This window comes from Myotis nattereri (genome assembly GCF_964212035.1).
Source record: "Myotis nattereri genome assembly, chromosome: Y".
Lineage (NCBI taxonomy): Eukaryota > Metazoa > Chordata > Mammalia > Chiroptera > Vespertilionidae > Myotis > Myotis nattereri.
Genome location: NC_138094.1, coordinates 2,870,868 through 2,876,746, shown reverse-complemented (window position 1 = coordinate 2,876,746; position 5,879 = coordinate 2,870,868). Strand labels below are relative to the sequence as shown.

Sequence of the window (5,879 nt, the reverse complement as noted above, 5' to 3'; positions counted from 1 at the left end):
TTCTTTTATTTTTTATAGTTTATGTAAAAATTTATTTGACCAAAATGTAGAAAAAGTGATACTATTATATATGATACAGTTGCAAGAATCTAAATGAAAAGTGTGGGTTTTATTCAATTGCACAATTTGCTAGTGTATCTCCTGGGTAGTGTGATGCGTAATAAGTAGGAGTGAGGGGCAGAGGAGTCCAAAAAGCTAGAATCAGGGTGATTTTTAGGCAGAACTGTAAACTTGAGTTACTCCCCTCACTGCTGGGGAATATGGAATGTTTCAGCTGAGATGTTAACCAAGAAAGCAAAAATATAACAAAGCCAAAATGTGCAGCCCTGTCTACAAAATACTGCATATCCAGTTGAATCAGGAGTTTCCTGGTCTTTTATTAACTTGGCCCTGACAAAGGAATTAAAGCCCTAAATAAGTAAATCTTCAATTTACTATTCCCTAAGTACAGAGGAGATAAGTTAGGCCGATTACATTATCTCTTCTGCCTAATACTTAATAGAAAAATGCTCTTGCTCAATTATTGAAGGCTAGCAGTCTTTTTGGTATGGCTTCCTGAACAGGACTGAATTCATTCCTGCTGAGTGGATGGCCTCAAGTAAGAGTAAATGTTATAACTATTTCCCAAGCATTCTCACACTGTTTGCTCAAAGGATGTTCTGCACAGTAGAGTGTGGAAAAGAGCCAGAACAACTAATCTATCTGTGGTTTATGACTTCCCGCAATAGCCTCTCCCCAAACCTTTTTATGCTCTGGATGGAAAATCCCCACCCATTTTACTGTGATGGTCCCTGGACTCCTATTGTGTGTCCAAAGGTGGCCCAGTGGTTCTACTCTTCAACCTTTTAAATTGGCCAGTGACTAGATAATAGAGTCTGTGTTTTGGAAGTGTGGGGTTGTTTAATCTCCCAGAAACCATATGCCCTCAGTCTTAAGAGACTAATGTTCAATAGAAAACACCCTGACTAGCTTAGGAATAAATGCAATTTAAGGATAAAAATAGAGCTAAAAAAATCTGGTGCCATTTGGGGAAGAGGGGAAGGAATTAGAGTTAACTGATGCTCAAAGCTTCTCTGATAACAAAATATTTGGTCACATACTCATAATTTGCGTAGATGCAGTAACAAAAGAAACTTCTTACAAGAGAAGAGAAAGAAACGGAGGTCTGGAGCTTCTGTTGGAACAAGACTCTTCTGATGTGGTTATATACAGATAAGTTCATTTAGTGTCTGATCCAGTGTCTGATGTAAGCCCACGTTCTCTTCTTTGGCCTGAGCAAGTTTTTCTTCCAGGTCATCAATAGATTTTTCCAGTTTTGCAACTGTTCTCTCTGCAAATTCAGCACGGGTCTCGGCCTCTTTCAGTTTGTCAGACAGAAGTTTAATTTCTTCTTCATATTTATCCTCCTTTTCAGAATACTTTTCAGAGGCAGCCTCCAGCGATTTCAGGTTGTTAGTGACATTCTTTAGTTCTTCTTCCAGGTCACCACATTTTAGTTCAGACACCTCGGCACGTTCCTCTGCTCTCTCCAGCTCGCCCTCCAGGATGACCCACTTAGGAGTTACCTCCTCGTATTTGCGGTCAGCCTCCTCTGCAATGTGCTTGGCCTCTTTGAACTGCAACTCCTGGATCTCCATCTTCTCCTCATCTTTCATGGCCCGGTTTTCTATCACCTTCATTCCTCTCTCGCTCTCATCGGCATGCCTTTTCTGCTTCCTCTAGCTTCTGCAGGGCCGTGGCCAGTCGTTCCTGAGCCCTGTCAAACTCCTCCTCAACAAGCTGGATGCGTCGATTGAGAGCTGCCACATCTCCTTCAGCTTTCTTGCGCCGCTCACGCTCGCCTTGCAGCTCCCGCTGCAGGCCCTGCGCGTGGTCCTCCACCTGCTGCTGCAGCGCCTGGATCTTGCATTTCACCGCCTCCAGGGAGTTGAGGCCGGCCATGGCAAAGAGGCGGGGGGGGGGGGGGGGGGGGGGGGGGGGGGGCCACAGAGCGGGCACTCAACTTGGCTAGAATTGGCTTCGGTGAAGCTGCAGCGGCCGCGCCCCAGCCCCTGAGCCTTTGCCTGCACCGGTGCTGCCCCCGCTCCTCCCTGCCCCAGGCCTGGCCGCCATCGGGCCATCCACACGGGACATTTTCAAAGATAGACCACATATTAGGACATAGGCAAAGTCTCTTCAAATTCAAGAGGATAGAAATCATAAAAAGCATCTTCTCAGATCACAGTGTCATAAAACTAGAAATCAACTACAATAAAAACAATGGAAGAAAGAAACACTTGGAGGCTAAATAGTATGCTACTAAAGAATGATTGGGTTACCAAAGAGATCAAAGAAGAAATAAAAAGCATCATGACAATAAATGACAATGAAAACACAATATTTCAAAATCTATGGTACACAATGAAAGCAGTTCTGAGAGGGAAGTTCATAGCTTACCTCAAAAAAAACAAGAAAAAATGGTAATAAATTACCTAACCCTGCAACTTAAACAATTAGAAAAAGAGCAAAAAGAAAAGCCCACATTATTCAGAAGGAAGGAGATAATAAAGAACAGAGCAGAAATAAATGACATAAAGACAAAAAAAACAAAAGAAAGAAAAAACAATACAAAAGATCAGTGAAACCAAGAGCTGGCTCTTTGAAAGGATAAACAAGATTCACGAACCTCAAGCCAGCCTGACCAAGAAACAAAGGGAGAGAACCCAAATAAACAAAATCAGAAAAGAAAGAGGTGAAGTAACAACTGATCCCACTGATATACAAAGGATTGTAAAAAATACTGCGAACACCTTTACTCCAACAAACTGGACAACCTCAATGAAATGGACTCATTCCTAGAAAAATACAAGCTTCCAAAACTCAACCTGGAAAATCAAAAAACCTGAATAGGTCGATAACTCCTGATGAAATTGAAACAGTAATAAAGATACTTCCAGCAAACAAAAGCCCTGGACCAGATGGCTTCACAGGGGAGTTTTACCAAACATTCAAAGAAGAACTAAAATCAATCCTTCTCAGACTATTCCAAAAAGTTGAAGAGGAAAGCACACTTCCAAGCTCTTCTATGAAGCCAGCATCACCCTAATACCAAAACCAAATAAAGACAACACAATAAAAGAGAATTACAGGTCAATATAGTTCATAAACATAGATGCTCAATCCTCAACAAAATTCTACAAGCTGGATCCAGTATTACATTAGAAAGATCATATACCATGACCAAGTGGGATTTATTCCAGGGATGCAAGGCTGGTTCAATATCTGCAAATTAATAAATGTGATACACCATATAAACAAATTGAGAGACAAAAATCACATAATCATATCAATTGATGCAGAAAAGGCATTTGACAAAGTTCAACACCATTTTCTGATAAAGACACTCAGCAAAGTGGGAATAGAAGGATCATAACTCAATATTATAAAAGCCTTATATGACAAACCTACAGCCAACATCATACTCAATGGGCAAAATCTAAAACCATTTCCTTTAAGAACACGAACAAGACAGGGATGCCCGCTTTCACATGCTAGCCAATGTAATCAGACAAGAAGAAGAAAGAAAATGTATCCAAATTGAAAAAGAAGTAAAATTGTTGTTATTTGCAGATGACATGATACTGTACATAGAAAACCCTAAAGACTCCATCAAAAAATTACTAGGATTAAAAAATGAATTCAGCAACATAGCAGGATACAAAATTAATGCCAAGAAGTCTGTGGCATATTTATACACCAACAGCGAACTTACAGAAAGAGAGATTATGAAAACAATCCCATTTACCATTGCACGAAAAAAGTTAAGATACCCAGGAATAAACTTAACTAAGGAAGTAAAAGATCTCTACTCAGAAAACTACAGGATATTGAAAAAAGAGATAGAGGAAAACATAAACAGATGAAAAAACATACCAAGTTCATGGATTGGTGGAATCAACATCATTAAAATGGCCATACTACCCAAAGCCATTTATAAATTCATTGCCCTCCCCCTTAAAATACCAATGGCATATTTCACAGACCTTGAACAAACTCTATAAAAATTCATCTGGAATAAAAAAAGACCCTGAATAGCTGCAGTGCTCCTGAGAAAGAAGAACAAAGTATGCGGGATCTCAATATCAGATACCAAGCTGTATTACAAAGCCACTGTTCTCAAAACTGTCTGGTACTGGCACAAGAACAGACATATAGATCAATGGAATAGAACAGAGAGCCCAGAAATTGACTTAAACCACTATGCTCAATTAATATTTGACAAAGGAGAAAGGAACATACAATGGAGTCAAGACAGCCTCTTCAACAAATGGTACTGGAGAACCAAGATGGCGGCATAGGTTAACACCAGAGTTTGCTGCCTTGAACAACTACTTCACAAGTGAACTAAAAAACGGAAGGGACATCACCCAGAACCACAGGAACACTGGCTGAGTGGAAGTCCTACAACTAGGAGGAAAGAGAAACACATACGAACACTCAGAGGAGGCACAGTGCTGAAGTCAAATTCTGAGGTGCGGAGTGACCGGAGCGGGCTGGCGGTGGAGGGCGCGGTTGGCGTTTTCAATAAGGAGGGAGTCGCAGACTCTGAGCTCCAGATACAGGCCAGTCTTTAGGGACCCAGACTCAAACGGGAGAAGCGGGACTGTCTGGCTTTGGTCAGAGCGAGTGCAGCTTTCTCTCCGAGGTTTGCAGCAGGTGCTGGGACTCAGAGAGGCAGAGTCCCTGGGGACAGGACTGAGAGCCGCAATAACTGCTCTCTCCAGCCCACCCTGTTGATCCTGTGCGACCAGCCCCGCCCAAGACCTGCACAGAGGCATTTGCCGGATAACCTCAGGCAAAGGCTAGATTAGCACCTCCCTAGAGGACAGAAGTTCTCTCACTGCAGACACAGCTGATTCTCATAGCCAGTTGGCCTGGAGGTCAAACCCTCCCTGGTATTAGCTACAACAATCAAGGTTTAACTATAAGACTGCACACAAAGACCACTAGGGGGTGCACCAAGGAAGCATAACAAAATGCGGAGACAAAGAAACAGGACAAAATTGTCAATGAAGATATAGAGTTCAGAACCACACTTTTAAGGTCTCTCAAGAACTGTTTAGAAGCCGCCGATAAACTTAATGAGATCTACAAGAAAACTAATGAGACCCTCGATGTTATATTGGGGAACCAACTAGAAATTAAGCATACACGGACTGAAATAACGAATATTATACAGACTCCCGACAGCAGACCAGAGGAGCGCAAGAATCAAGTCAATGATTTGAAATGCGAGGAAGCAAAAAACACCCAACCGGAGGGGCGGAATGAAAAAAGAATCCAAAAATGCGAGGATAGTGTAAGGAGCCTCTGGGACAGCTTCAAGCGTACCAACATCAGAATTATAGGGGTGCCAGAAGATGAGAGAGACCAAGATATTAAAAACCTATTTGAAGAAATAATGACAGAAAACTTCCCCCACCTGGTGAAAGAAATGGACTTACAGGTCCAAGAAGCGTGGAGAACCCCAAACAAAAGGAATCCAAAGAGGACCACACCAAGACACATCATAATTAAAATGCCAAGAGCAAAAGACAAAGAGAGAATCTTAAAAGCAGCAAGAGAAAGAAACTCAGTTACCTACAAGGGAATACCCATACGACTGTCAGCTCATTTCTCAACAGAAACTTTGCAGGCCAGAAGGGAGTGGCAAGAAATATTCAAAGTGATGAATGCCAAGAACCTACAACCAAGATTACTTTATCCAGCAAAGCTATCATTCAGAATTGAAGGTCAGATAAAGAGCTTCACAGATAAGGAAAAGCTAAAGGAGTTCATCATCACCAAACCAGGATTCTATGAAATGCTGAAAGGTATCCTTTAAGAAGAGGAAGAGGAAG

At 41.7% G+C, this 5,879-nt stretch overlaps 1 pseudogene across 1 annotated transcript; it reads right to left on the bottom strand.

Moving 5' to 3' along the window:
- Nucleotides 1-1,172: 1,172 nt before the first annotated feature.
- LOC308512476 (tropomyosin alpha-4 chain-like) lies at nt 1,173-1,941 on the bottom strand (annotated as a pseudogene). Its single transcript has one exon. The product of its transcript is annotated as a tropomyosin alpha-4 chain-like (transcript).
- Between the last annotated feature and the right edge of the window lie 3,938 nt (nt 1,942-5,879).